The sequence below is a fragment of the Pseudophryne corroboree genome, chromosome 3 (genome assembly GCF_028390025.1).
Source record: "Pseudophryne corroboree isolate aPseCor3 chromosome 3, aPseCor3.hap2, whole genome shotgun sequence".
Classification (NCBI taxonomy): Eukaryota; Metazoa; Chordata; class Amphibia; order Anura; family Myobatrachidae; genus Pseudophryne; species Pseudophryne corroboree.
The window spans coordinates 279,148,895-279,166,573 of NC_086446.1; the positions used below are offsets into that span (position 1 = coordinate 279,148,895).

Below are 17,679 nucleotides of genomic sequence, written 5' to 3' on the forward strand. Positions count from 1 at the left end.
AGCAGGAGGTCTCTGGGCGAAGGCCCAACGCGTTTCATCTCTAAGACTTCTTCATGGGGTAAGTGACAAGGTATTACAGAACTCCTATATATACCCCCCTAATTGGGAGTTAAGTGATGACATCACTTCCTGTCTATGTAAATGCATGTTCATTGAAAAATCACTCCTTGCTGGAGCACAAGTTTAATGCTTATTACTGGCCGCCATTGTTATGTATGGTATCAGATAAACAGTGTGAATTAGTTGTTAACATAGTTTGAGCATCAGAACGGATGATTTCGGAGAAGTGCGGTACTTCCGCCACACTTCCGGTGTCCAGAAAGTTCATGTGCGCATGTGCGCCGTCTTTTCATAGTTCCCTGCTTCCGGTTGCGCTTGTGTAGCGCCGCGGTGACGTCCTTGCGAGCCATAGCTGTCTTCATCTCATTGGTTGCTCGCTGCACATGGTCTCTCAACCCCGGAACTGGCACATTGTGGAACGCACGGGTGAGCCGCATCACGTGTCCCGCAGTCTCAGCTTCACCCTGTTGTCATGGTGATGTTCTCCCCGTTCTCTCATAGTGTTTTTTTATGCATATATTACCCAAACGTGGTCGCCAGAAATAAACAAATAAATATAGATATGTTTAGAGAGTGTTGATGTTACAGCGTTTTTAACTCGCAAGACGAATATTATTTATGAAAATCATATATCTGTCTTTGCGATCGACATTACACACACACCTATATCTTTTTTGCTATATGATGTATATTATATTATAATCAGAAAAGTAAAATAGAGAGATAAATAATAATTGTAGAAAATGTATATATATAAACAAATATGCATATATATATATATATGTATATGAAAATATGTATACATATACACACATATAAAGGATATGAAAATATATGAGGTGGGGGGGTTAGGGGGATACTGAAAGTACCCATTCTCCTCATACAAGCGAACAGGTGATTCATAATTTTTACATATATTATTATGCGATGGTGGTTACTCAGTGCTATGTCAACCATTGTTTAGAGGTGCCGGTGAACTAAGAAATAGTGATCTAATTAATAAAAGTGCTGTTGCCTTAATTTTAATACAGTGAACTAATGGTGCTATTGCCTTAATACTGCATGCATAATTAGGTTGTGACCATACACATAGTACGGGAAAAGGTATTGCTATGCATTTATGAGGCTTATAACCTCTATTAGGTGATCATGTGATCTGTGGATATCTGTCGCAATTGGACATTAGGAAGTTGCCTTTACTTTCAGTACAGTACCTAATATTCCCAATGGGTCGCCCCTTTTGGTACTAGTCAGGCCCAACACTGCTTCGCTTCCAAGTTCGGTTGAGATTGGGCCTTTCCAGTGTGGTTTGACTGTATTACTTTCGTACGCAACAAAAAATGCCAACATAAGATATTATATAATTTTATTAGTGCAGTGCTATATATTATTAACATACATGTAAAATGGTGGGGAGTGCAGGGGAAATTCTGGATATTTGCAGATAATTTTCAACGACACCTTTACATGAGGACCTGATAAGGAAATCACTCAAATCACACTGGGGGATCCTTTTAATGGACCCGGTACTAAGAGAGATACTCCCGCCACGCCCAGAGATTATATACAAAAAATCAAAGAACTTGAAGGATCTGCTAGCCCCAAGCATGTTGAAGACTCCAACAGGGGACACTACGATGATGCCCAAATGCGTTGGATCTTATAAGTGCGGTTGTTGCAATGTCTGCAAGTTCCTACATCCCAATCGGAGAAGCTTCAGCGACGTCGAGAACCAGAAGGAATACAAAATTAAAGACTTTATTAACTGTAATAACTCATCGGTGATCTACTTACTGGAATGTACGTGTGGAAAAAAGTACGTGGGAAAGACGAAGAGACAACTCAAACTTAGGATACAAGAGCACGTACGCAATATTAAGAATAAAGTTGACAGCCACACCATTTCAAGACACTTCAGCGAGAGACACAACTCGAATCCGGAAGAACTAACCTTCAAGGCGATACAACTGGTTAAACTTGGAGAGAGAGGAGGGGACTTGGCAATCAAGCTATCACAACGAGAAATGTTCTGGATCTTCCAGCTAAAAACCATGCATCCACTCGGCCTGAATGAGAATTATGAAATCGCTCCATTTTTGTAAAGGTGTTGTTGAAAATTATCTGCAAATATCCAGAATTTCCCCTGCACTCCCCACCATTTCACATGTATGTTAATAATATATAGCACTGCACTAATAAAATTATATAATATCTTATGTTGGCATTTTTTGTTGCGTACGAAAGTAATACAGTCAAACCACACTGGAAAGGCCCAATCTCAACCGAACTTGGAAGCGAAGCAGTGTTGGGCCTGACTAGTACCAAAAGGGGCGACCCATTGGGAATATTAGGTACTGTACTGAAAGTAAAGGCAACTTCCTAATGTCCAATTGCGACAGATATCCACAGATCACATGATCACCTAATAGAGGTTATAAGCCTCATAAATGCATAGCAATACCTTTTCCCGTACTATGTGTATGGTCACAACCTAATTATGCATGCAGTATTAAGGCAATAGCACCATTAGTTCACTGTATTAAAATTAAGGCAACAGCACTTTTATTAATTAGATCACTATTTCTTAGTTCACCGGCACCTCTAAACAATGGTTGACATAGCACTGAGTAACCACCATCGCATAATAATATATGTAAAAATTATGAATCATCTGTTCGCTTGTATGAGGAGAATGGGTACTTTCAGTATCCCCCTCCCCCCCCACTACATATATTTTCATATCCTTTATATGTGTGTATATGTATGCATATTTTCATATATATATATATATATATATATATATGCATATTTGTTTCTCTATATATATACATTTTCTACAATTATTATTTATCTCTCTATTTTACTTTTCTGATTATAATATAATATACATCATATAGCAAAAAAGATATAGGTGTGTGTGTAATGTCGATCGCAAACAGATATATACGATTTTCATAAATAATATTCGTCTTGCGAGTTAAAAACGCTGTAACATCAACACTCTCTAAACATATCTTTATTTATTTGTTTATTTCTGGCGACCACGTTCGGGCAATATATGCATAAAAAAACACTATGAGAGAATGGGGAGAACGTCACCATGACAACAGGGTTAAGCTGAGACTGCGGGACACGTGATGCGGCTCACCCGTGCGTTCCACAATGTGCCAGTTCCGGGGTTGAGAGACCATGTGCCGCAAGCAACCAATGAGATGAAGACAGCTATGGCTCGCAAGGACGTCACCGCGGCGCTACACAAGCGCAACCGGAAGCGGGGAACTATGAAAAGACGGCGCACATGCGCACATGAACTTTCTGGACACCGGAAATGTGGCGGAAGTACCGCACTTCTCCGAAATCATCCGTTCTGATGCTCAAACTATGTTAACAACTAATTCACACTGTTTATCTGATACCATACATAACAATGGCTGCCAGTAATAAGTATTAAACTTGTGCTCCAGCAAGGAGTGATTTTTCAATGAACATGCATTTACATAGACAGGAAGTGATGTCATCACTTAACTCCCAATTAGGGGGGTATATATAGGAGTTCTGTAATACCTTGTCACTTACCCCATGAAGAAGTCTTAGAGACGAAATGCGTTGGACCTTCACCCAGAGACCTCCTGCTATATCAGTTAAGACTCTTAATACTATTTTTTCCACATTTGAGTAGCTTATTTGCACAGACTATCTGCACTTTACTTGAGAATTTAATTTATGTCCATTCCTTTTTTAAAAATAGTAATCTTTTAGAGAACTGCATTTTATACAAAGGATTCTCATCATTTTTATTGTTATATTTATTGGTACTGTATTTTAACCCTATTTCTAGTGTTGTGAAATGAAAAAAAAAAAAAATTTTACACAATTTTTACACATTTCTTATATATATTTTTTTATATATTTGTTGTACTCGGCCATATATAAACACCTCAGGTCGCTTAGAACCCCTATCCGGTATTCCTATTTCTCTTTTGCGGCAACCTACCATTGCCGTTTTCTTAGGGGACAGCTGACGCCCAAATAACTGGGAGTGTTTTTGAACTATCTGGGAATTTGTGGCATCACAAGTGGTGCGGCATTCTCTTGCAATTATATATATATATATATATACACACACACACACACACACACACACACACACAGGTTGAGTATCCCATATCCAAATATTCGGAAATACGGAATATTCCGAAATACAGATTTTTTTGAGTGAGATAGTGAAACCTTTGTTTTCTGACGGCTCAATGTACACAAACTTTGTTTAATACACAAAGTTATTAAAAATATTGCATTAAATTACCTTCAGGCTGTGTGTATAAGGTGTATATGATGCATAAATGAATTGTATGAATGTACACACACTTTGTTTAATGCACAAAATTATTAAAAATATTGGCTAAAATGACCTTCAGGCTGTGTGTATAAGGTGTATATGAGACATAAATGCATTCTGTGCTTAGACTTAGGTTCCATCGCCTTCATATCTCATTATGGTATGCAATTATTCCAAAATATGGAAAAATCCAATATCCAAAATACTTCTGGTCCCAAGCATTTTGGATAAGGGATACTCAGCCTGTGTGTGTATATATATATATATATATATATATAAAACATAAACAAATAGATGCGGAGGCGCCCAGGTAACACTAAGAGAAATGCACTAATGCACTACCAATGCACGTGCTAATAAAAATATTCAAAAAATATAATATAACTGGAATCTTTAAAACTTAAAAATGACACTCCTCGGGGCGTGGCCTGGCTAGCATAGAGGAAGGTCGGGTCTCTGCTGAGCTCCGGCTGGCACTGTATCAAAACCCACTTTTTGACCAGATTTGGAGGCCCACCGACAAGGGACTAGTCCCCTAAGCCCCACCACTACACCCAGCACCTGGAGGAAGAAGCTGCGGAATCGGGGGGGCCCTGCGTTGCCCCCTGCGGATTGCGGCCTACCTCCACCCCAGAAGCCGGGGCCTCGATTTTGGAGCTGTGCCGGCGTTTCCTGGGACCCGGTTCGGCGACCCTGCAGACTCTCCCACCCACCTGAAAGGCTCTCCCTGGCACTGGGGGACTCACCCACCGGGCGCTGATCCTCGCAGGAGACCAGGGACCGGACGATCGGCGGGAGGTAAGGGCCGAGAAGTGTCTGGCTGGCAGCCGGCGGCCATCTTGCGGTTGGCGCCGCCCGGCCTCTAGACTTTACCTGGCCGATTCCCGACCTCTCCAGGCGCCTGCCCTTCCTCCCCCGTCTCACACAACACTGCAAGCAAGATCTCTTCCCCCGCTGGCGGGGATCGACGACTGGGAGTCCTCCGGTGGACCTAACTCTCACTGATAAGCGGCGGCCATCTTGGGACTGGCAAAGCACCCATCAAACTCCCTGACTGGTGCTGGCTGTAACTAAGGCTCCCTCTTGTGGCGAATACTGGTATAGTCAACTCAGCCACTATACTTATATCTCTATAACCCTGCCTGTTCTCCTATCTCCTGAAGCCAGCACCTACTCCAGAGAAAGGCCGACGGAATAGCTCTAGCGGCTGCGTGCGGCGATTATCATACCCCGCACCCAACACTCAGACCCGCAGCTCCATCCCCCCTCTCCTGCGACCTCAATCAATCACTGGCTCTGTGCCCCTCCTGAGACTGAAGGGATCTCCTCCACCCCTGCCACCCACCTCGAAGCCCCTATACGCTCTCTTGGGAGGTGCCGGCTTGGACCACCCTCAACCTCCGGCTCTCTGCAACCCGCTCCAGCGGCGGCCGCTTGGTGAGTCTCTGGGACCGTGGTCCCTTCTGCCTCCATCCACCTAAACTCCACCGAGGCCTCCACTGGCACCCACCTGGGAGCCGCTTTCACATCACCCTGCGGTCCTCTCCCCCGCCGGGTCCCCGCCCCAGGGCTGCCCCGATCGCCGGCTGGTCCGTGCCCGGGACGCGTCCCTGTGGTCCCCGAGCGGTGGAGATAGTCTCCGGGATCCCCTCTCCTGCGACTTCGGACTCACACTCTCCAGTCCGGGCCGGGGTGCCCTCCCTCTGCTCTCGTGGTCCTCCCTGGGCGGACTCCATCTGCCGGGCTCGGCTGATGACCACACCGTAATGTCTCCTTAAGGCCCCCGAGTCACCTTCCCTGGCCCTGAGCCTCATAGCGGGAGCGCCACCCCCATTCCTCACCCTACTTTCCACCTACCCCCCTACGCCCCCAAGATGACCAGGGGTAACAAAAAATCCCAGGGGTCCGACCTCACACCATTTCTGACCAAAAAAGGCACCCCAGCCACGAACAGGCCTGACAATCCCGGCCCCTCTCAGGCCCCCTCCGAATCGGAGGCCGAAGATGACGATCTCACGCCCCTCACCCGTAAGGACTTCCTCTCCCTCCTTAAGGAGATGCGGGACATTAAGTCCTCAGTCCAAGCTCTACACTCCCTGAAATCCGATATAGCCGATATCGGCTCCAGAACTGACCAACTCGAAAGAAGAGTCGAAGAGGTGGTAACGTTCCAGCAAACAGCAGAGACCGAGTTGCATCAACTCCGTCAGGATGTTGCCCACCTCCGGGAGGAGAACGAGGACCAAGACAATAGAGCAAGGAGAAATAATATGAGGATTCGGGGTATCCCTGAGGAGGTCGAGGCATCTCATCTTGAACTCTACCTTAAACGCCTTTTCGCACACCTATCGCCCGACACCCCCGAGGAACATCTCCTCCTGGACCGAGCCCACCGGGCCTTGCGGCCGCGCTCCCAGGACTCTTCTCAGCCCAGAGATGTCATTCTCCGAATGCACTACTTCACTGCAAAGGAGGCCGTTATGAGGGAGGCCCGACGGCTGGGATCTGTGACTTTCCAAAACACCCCACTCCAGATTTTTCAGGATTTATCCCCGCTAACCTTAGCTAAACGCAGGGACTTCAAACCCATCACTTCCCTGCTCTCCCGTCACAACGTGAAGTACCGTTGGGGTTTCCCTTTCCGGATCTTAGTGTGGCACCAAGGGAAGCTCCTCACAGCTAGAGACCAACCTGAGGCCCAAACACTCCTCTCCAAACTGGGCATCCCCGTTCCTGACCAAGATGTCCACTCTCCACGCCTCCCACCACGGACACAGCGAGATTCACTTCGGTCTCCTCGTTCTGAGTGGTTCACGGTGCCGTCCTCCGGGGCCTCCCAGGCCCCACCTCCAGTGCCCTGAGAACTCTCACCTCTCTACGCTACAGCACCCTACATTGAATTGGGACGATCACTTCTGGTCGTACCCCCCCACCTGAAGTGCTACATTACCTTAGGTTCTTAGTGACCTTACCTCCTGACCCCTCGGTTGCTTCACAATAATATTGTTGTTATCCTCTATTGAAATGTTACATCGTTTGGTAGTTTAAATGTCTAACTGCCCACATATTCAAAAGTTACTCTCTTGATATGTTCCCATGCAGATACTTGACCCACTCTTTCCCCTCCTCCCCCTCCTCCTATTCTCCGCCCCTTGGGGCGGGCGCTCCGGCTATCATCTCTTCCTGTCTTCTCTCCAGCTCTCTCCCTCAGGTACCCCCAGGGGAGGCTTGCCTCCTGTCTTTCCCCGAGCGGCTCGTGACCCGCGATCGGGGCCCCATGCCGCGCCCCCACAGGGCCCCGGGCCCTACCGCTGACCTAGGTGCTTCCCCAACGCCTAGTATTCCTTCCCCTTGTCAGCTTTACCGGTCCTGGCCTCCTCCGCCAGACGACCAACCACCCCCCCACCCCCTCCGGTCCTCTTCCCCTACCACCCCTCCTCTGACCACACTCTCTCTCATTTCATATATCTTCGATCTGTCTCCCCCTCCCCCTTCTCCACCCCCAACCACTCCCGCCCTTTCAAATCCGACCACCTCACTGCTGCCTGCCCATGGGTCTCCGGGTACTCTCCCATAATGTGAAGGGCTTGAACAGCCCTCAAAAGAGAGGCAAGCTATTTGCCTCCCTTAAACACCATAGAGGCGATTTGATTTTCCTACAGGAAACTCACTTCGTGCACGAATCTCACCCTACCCTGCAATGTAAACCATTTCCCGTTTCCTTTCATGCCTGCGATCACCTAGCCAAAAAACGTGGAGTAGCGATCTTAATTGCCCGCCACCTGTCTTTTGAACTCCTAGACTCTCATGCTGACAAAGACGGCCGATTCCTTGTCCTAGTGGGTAAACTCAACAATAATATATGCACCCTGGTTAACGTTTACGCCCCTAATCAGCGACAGGAACGGTTTTTTACAAGGATAGATAATCTCCTCACTCGAGTCCGACAGGGCGACCTTATACTTGCAGGTGACTTCAACTCCGTTCTCAATCCACAGCTAGACCGCTCTACCTTTCCCCCTACTCCTTCCCCGTCAGACTCCCTTCGCTCTAGATCCCTCCTCCGACTCATGCGATCCCAACTTCTCTACGACTCCTGGAGGATAAAAGACCCCTCTGCCCGCGACTACACCTTCTACTCTGCCCCGCATAACTCCTACTCCCGCATTGATATGGTCCTGCTCAGTCATGATCTTGCTTTGAACCTCCGCGATGCCCATATCCACCCACTGATCTGGTCCGACCACGCCCCCATCTCCTGCGACCTCGCAGGTCTGGCTTCCCGTCCTCGCCCTATGACATGGCGCCTCAACGATTCCCTCCTACACAACCCTGAGACAAAGTCCCATCTCCAAGACAAAATCTCTGATTATTTCACCTTAAATGACTCCCCCGATATTTCTAGACCCACCCTCTGGCTGGCGCACAAGGCTGTCCTTCGAGGACACCTCATCAGCCTAGCCTCAAAAGCTAAAAAGCAATCCCTTTCCCAATACAACAGGCTCTCCATTAAACTCCATGCACTTGAGACCCAACACAAGGCGTCTTCCGACCAGGCGGTCTTGTCCGAACTTCGCACCATTAAAGCGGAACTCGATCTTCTTCTTACTACACGGGTGGCCAAACGCCTTAAGTGGCTTCGCCAGTCCTTTTATGAGAAGGGTGACAAGGCGGACAGGATCCTGGCGGCTCGACTCCGCTCCACAAGAGCCAAAACCAACATTGTCACTATCAGAAACTCTCTCAACCAACTTATTCAGGACCCCACAGCCATTAGAGCTGCCTTCCAATCCTACTACACCGACCTATACAACCTTCCGCCCCCTCCACCGGGCTCTTCCCCCCAACCTCGATCCGACCTTATCTCCCACTTTCTCTCTGCTTCTAAACTACCCAGACTACCCCCGGACGCCTTGGACCTTCTCAACGGTGAGATTACGGTGGAAGAAATCACCCAGACTATACTCATGCAAAAAACCGGCAAATCTCCGGGCCCAGATGGGTTCACCGCTCTCTACTACAAGAAATTCTCTGCCCTTCTCTCCCCCCACCTACACTCTCTCTTCAACGGGATTGTCCAAGGCGACCCTTTTCCCCCTGAGATGCTAGAGGCTAGAATTGTGGTGATCCCCAAAGAAGGCAAGGACCCCCTTAATTGCGCAAGCTATCGCCCCATATCCCTCCTGAACCTAGACCTGAAAATCTTCGCTAAGATCCTGGCCAACCGTCTTAACCCATACCTCCCTTCCCTTGTTCACTACGACCAAGTAGGCTTTATCCCGGGCCGCCAGGCAAGAGACAACACCAGACGTGCCATTGACCTTATACATATCTCTAATTCCAGGAGATGCCCCACGATCATGCTTTCCTTAGATGCCGAAAAAGCATTTGACCGGATCTCCTGGGACTTCTTGAGACCCACCTTGGAGGCCTATGGCTTGTCCGGTGGCTTCCTCACCAGCATCCTAGCATTATACTCCACCCCCTCGGCCACCGTCCTTATCAATGGTACCCCATCCGCCCCACTTAGCATCTCCAATGGCACACGTCAGGGCTGCCCCCTCTCCCCCCTAATATTTGCCCTTATTATAGAACCCCTTGCCTCTCAAATTAGAACACATCCAGATATACACGGAATAAAGGTAGGCCCCACAGATCCCAAAATCTCCCTCTTCGCAGATGACATCCTACTCTCCCTGACCCAGCCCCTTATTTCACTCCCAAACCTATTCTCGGTTCTACAAGCCTATAGCCTCATCTCAGGCTACAAGATCAACTACTCCAAATCTGAGGCCATGATGCTACATATCCCCCAACACCAGGCGGAGTCCCTTCGCACCAATTTTAAATTTAAATGGCAACCCTCAAAGATAAAATACCTAGGGATATACCTAACCCCGCGTTACGACTCCCTCTTCCGGGAAAACTTCCCACCCCTTCTTACCAACACACTAGCCGACCTGACCTCTTGGAACAGTCTCTTCATCTCATGGCTGGGCAGGATCATAGCAGTTAAAATGACCATAATCCCCAAATGGCTCTACCTTTTCCAGACTCTCCCTGTGGCGGTCCCGGCCCCCTTCCTCCGCAATATCCAACGAGCCCTTGTGCGCTTTATTTGGAACCACAGACCTCCCCGCATTGCTGCCAACACCCTGAAAAGAGCAACCTCCATGGGAGGCAGAGGACTTCCCGATGTCAAATTATACTACCTCGCCTCCCACTTATCCCACATTGTCACTTCCTACGCTCCTCCAGGATCGGTTTCTTGGCTGGACATCGAAGCAGCCTTCATTGGCATCCCAGATCTGACCCCCCTATGGGGACTCCCCTCTGCCTCTCGACCCCCAACCTCTAAACTTCTTCCCACCATCAAATTCAACCTCAAAACCTGGGACACCCTCTCTCTGAAGTGGGGTCTCACTACTACACCCTCACCCTTAACCCCCATCTGGCAGAACCCCATGTTTCCCTCCGGACTCTCAGCTACGAGATCCCGGACGTGGATAACTCTGGGCCTTAAATTCCCAATCGACTTTGCCGATCGAGGCCAATGGCTGTCCCTCCCGGACCTCCAGCAGAAAACCCCCTCACAGCCACTCAACCCCTTTCAATTCTTACAAATACGCCACTTTTTAACCTCCCTCCCTTCCACCGCCTTACTCCGTGCCCTTACTCCCTTTGAATCCCTATGTGTCAACTCCCACTCCTCCAAAGGCACAATCTCCCAACTTTACTCTCTCCTACTGGATTTTTCCCTGCCCCTATCCCGGCCCCATGAACTTGCATGGGAACGGGACCTCGGGCCCCCACCTGAAACTCAGGATTGGGAGGACATGAGACTAGGGATTGCTAAAAGCTCTATTGCCACCGCCTTTAAGGAAACGGCCTACAAAGTTTATTACCGCTGGTACTATACCCCCGACCGTCTTAACAAATTTTTCCCGTCCTCCTCTCCAGCCTGCTGGAGGAACTGTGGGGAGAGAGGTACTATGCTCCACATATGGTGGACCTGCCCGGTTATCGTCCCCTTCTGGGATCTGGTCCACTCCCTCCTCAACTCACTTCTAGAATCCCCTGTAATGAAAGACCCTTGGGTCTCCTTACTGTGTTATCCCCCCCCACTCCTCAATAAATTCTCCCAAAAGCTGACCTCACACATTCTAGCCGCAGCTAAATCACTGATCGCCCTCAACTGGAAGAACCCCTTACCACCCTCCCTACTATCCCTCAAAGCTAAAATCTGGCACATCGCCTCAATGGAAAAGATAACCTATTACCTCCACGACCGGGGCCACGTCTTCGAGCAGGTCTGGGCTCCCTGGCTCGCCGCTGAACGTGGTTAGCCGGCTCCCTCCACCTGCTCCAGCTCCTCCCGTAGACCCATGGGCACCCACTTACTTCTCCCTTTGACATTCCTCCTTATCTCATCTCCTATCTTTCTCAATTATCTCTTCCTCCTATTACCCTCTCTGTCCGTGTCTCTTCTCCGTTTCCTCCCCCCCCTATTATGACCGTCCTGTTCTCAAGACTTATATTATGTATGGTTACAAATGTGGTTATTTCCCCCCCCCCCCCTGTTTCTCTTCTCCCCCCCCCCCCCGATTCCCATGTTTGAACTTGATTGTTTTTCCCATACCAATTAACCCTGTTACTCACTGGAAAACTGTGGTCTATTTTGGACACTGGCTATGTTGGCCATATGTCCCTTGTACTCCTAGAATGCCTTCTTTATGTACCTGACCACGCAAAAATAAAGAATTTCAAAAAAAAAAAAAAAATGACACTCCTCTAAAAAACGAGTGGCTGCGGCCTTAAGCAGTATGATATGTGCTTGCATAACACATATATAGTGAATTTTTAAGTAGAGAAAAGGGCGCCTACTAGTGTCTAGGTAAAATTATATAAAGTTATACCCAGTGTGAGTAGGAAATGAACACTACTTATCTGGAGCGTAAATTTTCCTTCGGTCGTGAGACCAATATCAGAGCATAAAAAAGATAAAAGAAATATAACATAGGGCGTACCGTTTTCATGCAATTATCACACCATTGTTCAACATAAAATCAGTTGTATATATAAAAAACCTTATAGGGATAAGCAAATCCCATAATTTAAAATCCACAGCCAGGGATAATTAAAAGGTTTTTCACAAATGTTTAATACAAGAAGCGTACAGGATAAAAATTCAAACGAGCTTATCTATCCATATAGGGAAATGGGTACATCTAGCTTTCCATAAATATCCGTAGAAATTGTAACAATGCAAACGTATAGAAAATAAATATTAAAAGGCTCATCTGTCCATATAGGAGGTTCAGGTACAGCAGTCCCAACGCGTTTTCGTCAATAGTTAGACTTCATCATAGGGATAAGGTCAGTGAGCAAAGGAGCTCAATTTATACCTACAGAGAAACTAGGATCCCAGCACATGGCTAGGTAATTGGTGACATCACTTCCTGTGAGGGAAAATCAATGTGAGGGATGTAACTATTAAATGCAGCTTCATTTAATTGCATATGTATAATACTTATTTATTGGTGGGAAGTGTGAAGGTGCACAATATAATCAGATTCTAAATAACAGTTAATTTACTGAGAAAGCGCCATGTAGCGCGCAGTGGAACGCACGCTGGAACGCAAACCGCTTCCTGGTGCGCTCTGTCACGCGACGTCACTTCCGTATTTACGAATGGCGCTTCCGCCGGCCGGTGGAGCGCATCATGGAACGCATTCGTCATTCTAATGACGATGCTAATGTAGAAAGAAGGTAGCGTCTAGATTCTCTTCGCGCTAAGGACCTTTCCCATAACCCCCTGGGTCCATGTCACAATCTATTTGGAATAGTAAAGTGTGGCGAGCGAAGCGGAGCGAGACACCGAGCCCGATGCGTGGTGAGCGAAGCGAGCCCGCGAGGGTCCAATGCTGCATAGAGAAATAAATTTGCCCCAAACGATCGGAGAACGAAGGAGACATTTAGATGCTGTAAGGGCGGAAGTGCTCTCCTGCCCTCTCGTTTAGTCACGTCCAGGTCCTTAGCACGAAGGCAACATAGACACAACCATAGAGAGAACTATGTGGAGCTGGTGGAGCGCACAGTGTGTGACATAGGTGATGCGCAGGGAAAAGGGATATATAGCCTGCAGTGAGCCCCCATTTAAAAGGCTAATGTGGAACTAATTCTAGTGTATTCGATCAATAAATAAACATAGATAAAAAGCCATACTGGGTGTTATAAAGGAAAAAAATATATATATATAAAAAATATTAAAAATAATAATAATGTTATTAGAATAATGATTTTTCCAGAGAGTCGCACCCTGGTTATTATGGAATCAAATTGACAGTACGAACAAGATATATAAAAATGTATAAAAAATATATATAGAAAAGTTTTTAAACAATACAGATGCATTGTTAATGCTGAAATTCATGTGCATACAGTCAGGATACTCAATAGTCCAAAGTCATTCAGACATAGTATTTTTATGAAAATTCATAGGTGTTTTGGATCAAAGCTTAAGATATCCATAGATGCTGGATGAGGGTCTTGTCCTGTTGGATTACTATAAAATCAGGAAGTTGTAGAATTCATAATTAGTTGATGATATGGATACTTTCTCATTTTTGTGCATACCCATAATCCAATATATGCAGTGGAAAAGTGCTAAAATGTAACATAGTGTGTGGTCTTATAGCCGAGAGAATGATAATAATCATGCAAGACTATTTGTGAGGTGTAGAGACCGAATAAAACAATACATATTCAATATTCAGTGGACTTTAGTGCATTTATTATACGCTATTATATAATATGCTTTACATTTTGACCAGATATAAAAATATACGTAAAAAAGTGGGTGATCCCTTATAAAAATGGAGCAATTTCAAATGACTCATTAAATCCCAAGGGCGCCATGGTTTGAAGCTCAAAAATCCAGAACATCTCTCTTTTGGATAGTTTGTTCAGTATGTCTCCTCCTCTTTCGCCCGATTTTACTTGTTCAATGGCTTTAAATGTCAGGTCCTCGGGATTGGAGTTATGGTTTTCTTTGAAATGTTTTGACACAGCGTGGTTTTAAACCTTGTATTTTATGTTGCGGACATGCTCCTGTAGTCGGATTTTGAGAACTCGTTTTGTTTTACCCACATACTTTAGGCCACAAGTACATTCCAAAAGATATATGACCATGGTTGAATTGCAGTTCATGAAGTCCTTAATTGAGTATTCCTTAGAATTATTGAAATTGGAAAAGGATCTTCTAATGGGATGTACAAACCTGCACATGTTACAGTTCCCACATTTGTAATTTCCTTTACACTTCGGCATGCCTGTTTTATTCACTGGTTCTTCTTTTCTAAGGAGACTTGGAGCTAAAATGGCTTTAAGGCTTCTGGTCTTCCTGAAGACAATTTTCGGGCGTGGTGGAATGATTTCTTGAAGGACGGGATCAAGTAATAAAAGATTCCAATGTTTGTTGAATGATTTCTTGATGATTTGTTCCTGACAGTTGTAGGTGGTGATAAAGGGAATGAAATTGTCATCTGGATTCTTATTAGTTTTGTTGGAGTCAGTCAGCATACTTGTACCACGTGTTTTGTCTAGTGCTTTCTTGATGGTGCTCTCGGGGTACTGTCTGTCCCTGAATCTGCCCGCATATACAGTAGTTCAAGCTGTCTGTATACATATATATATATATATATATATATACTGTATATTTGTGATAGAAACACTGGTGAAGTAATAGATGGGAGATATGTTTTTTCCAGGTTTCTGGCCTATGTATTTTAAACCCCCCAGACTTGATGAGAGTTTGAGCTTTTATTAAAAGCCCAGTGTGGGTCCTGAGAGAGTGGATGTGAGATGGAAGGGAGGGCTCAATACACAAGGCCCATTCTGGGTCTTTAGGCCTTTAGCCTGAGAGCAGGCTAATTAGGGACAGCATCTGTAAGAGGCTGATATAAGCTCTGCCAGGGCTTGGCTCAGAGCTCACTGCATGGGGAAACAGGCAGCAAGCTTGCTGTGAGACACTGTGAGTTACTGACTAAGTACTGTACATATGCCTATGTTTGTGGTAGGGGCATTAGGTCCTACCACTCAGAGAGAGGGAATATAATATGTTCAGTTAGTGCCCAGACTGGCTAGGATTTTTATGTTTTGTTTTATACTGCACAATAAAACTAGCCATGGCTAGATTGCACAAAAATCCTGGACTGATGTGTTGTTTTCCTAGCTGCTGTGTGGTTGGACATGCCCATCTACCCCACGAGAGGGCACCCCTATCCTGATCTCCTTACTATATACAGGGGTTAGACAAAAATATGGAAACAGCACGCTGATGGCATGAGCAGGCCCGGCGCTACCCGCTCAGCAAAGGGATGCAGAGCAGGTAGGCGCCAAGCTCCAGAGGCGCACTTCCCACTCTGCATCCCGCTGCTGCGCGGGTCTCCCTTGCTGCCAGGCCAACACAGTGTAGCAGTTTGGTGCCCCTGACACTGTGCACATGCACATAGAGGTGAGGAGACATGCAGCGTCAGCGTGTACTCCTGAGTCCCGGCCGCTCATGTAAACACACAGTGGACTGCAGTGTGAGGCAGAGGGGGCGGAGTTACGGGAGGGGTGGGCGGTGTTTTGGGGGCGGAGTCAGACGGAGCCACAGTGGACTGCAGTGTATAGCAGAGGGGGCGGAGTTTCGGGAGGGGTGGGCGGCGTTTCGGGGGCAGAGCCAGACGGATAAATGCATTTGTATGTCCCTTACATCCCCTACTGCCGCTGGCTGTGATGGAGCTTGGGCTCCTGCCATATAGCTGTGAGTACTGCTGCTGTCTGGCTTCATTCAGGTTTATGCACAACACCATTTTCCTATCACAGTTGCTGGCCCCACCCCTTGGACCAGCCACCAATAAGCTGTGCTCCTTTCCAGGCTGGTCCCTCCTCTCCTGTGTCCCATGTCTATCCTACTCTGTCTTAGTCTGTCTCCTCCCACTCCAGTATTCATGGTATGCTGCCTCAGCCTGCCTGTGACTGCCTCCTGAGTCTGTCTCTTCTCCAGCCCTCCCTTTTCTGTGGGTTCTCATGGCTGCATACAGTATATACAGAAAACAGTAAGTAGAGGAGATGAAGGGAAACAAAAAATCTGTTTAGCCATTATGTGTCTCAGTGACACTTCTGCAGACATTATACATATACAGACGGAGCCATCTGTGCCTGGCGCGCCTACCGCCGTATCCCCGCCCCATTCACTTGAATGGGAGCGTCTCTGTGCGCTCCCTGGGTGACTAGGTGGACGGATCGCCTAGTCACGCCGGGAACGCTGCTGTGCGATGGAGCCGCATCATATGAGCGTGGCTCCATCTGTATACCGCTACTCCTGAGGCCAATATTCATGCATAAGCACACTGTTATTGGGGGCATTATGCATAAGCGCACTACTACTGTGTGGCGTAATTTGAAATATGAGTACTATTGTGTGGCCACGCCCCTTCCTTGTAAGGCCACACCGCATTTTGGGTATCCGTCCCTTTGTAAAGTATGGGAGGGGGCAAATTTCTAGTTTGCAGGGAGGCGCCGAACACATTAGCATCGGCCCTGGGCATGAGTGAATTAGATGCGTGTTTTCGATGTCAAACTGGACGTGGCGCCACAGTACTTTGCGTTTCCCATATGAGGGGAAACCTGGACGGAGGTTGTTGGTCTCAGTTGCTCTGTCGACATTGTTCTATGCAGGCATTAGTGAATCATGCCTAAGCTCAAGGACTTTAAGAGAGAGCAAATTGTTGGTGCCCACCTAGTTGGTACATCTGTGACCGCAGTAGCCAGTTTATTTTGGATATCGTGAGGAACTGTATAAAAGGTAATGACAGCATATACTGTTTCTGGAAAAACATCATCAGCTAAACACCAGCGTGGACTAAAGTGTAAACTGAGTGCCAGAGACAGAAGGCCATTGAGGATGATTGTGGCCAAGAATAACAAGACTGGAAACGTCACCTTGAAAAAGACCCGTAGCATATCGGGTGGAAACGCGTCGGTTACTGAGGGACAAACAGCGGACTCTAAAGCTCCTGTCTAAACATCTGGACTGCTGAATTATTACCAGGAACTGGCTCCAGTGGACTTTTCCGGAGAGACGCTTGGTGACCATTAAGAACTTGTTTGAGAACTGTTTACAACCGGTTCTCAAACCTGCTGGTAATTATTTTGGCTCTCCGCTATAGCAGGGCTGCGGTAGTCCTCTCTGCATGATTTTATTTGTCATTCCATGTGTGTCATTATGTACT

At 46.9% G+C, this 17,679-nt stretch overlaps 2 pseudogenes; one reads left to right on the forward strand and one right to left on the reverse strand.

Annotated features, from left to right (window-relative positions):
- Positions 1-1,262: 1,262 nt before the first annotated feature.
- LOC134896697 (5S ribosomal RNA) lies at positions 1,263-1,381 on the reverse strand (annotated as a pseudogene).
- Positions 1,382-2,304: 923 nt separating this feature from the next.
- LOC134896698 (5S ribosomal RNA) lies at positions 2,305-2,423 on the forward strand (annotated as a pseudogene).
- Positions 2,424-17,679: the final 15,256 nt, after the last annotated feature.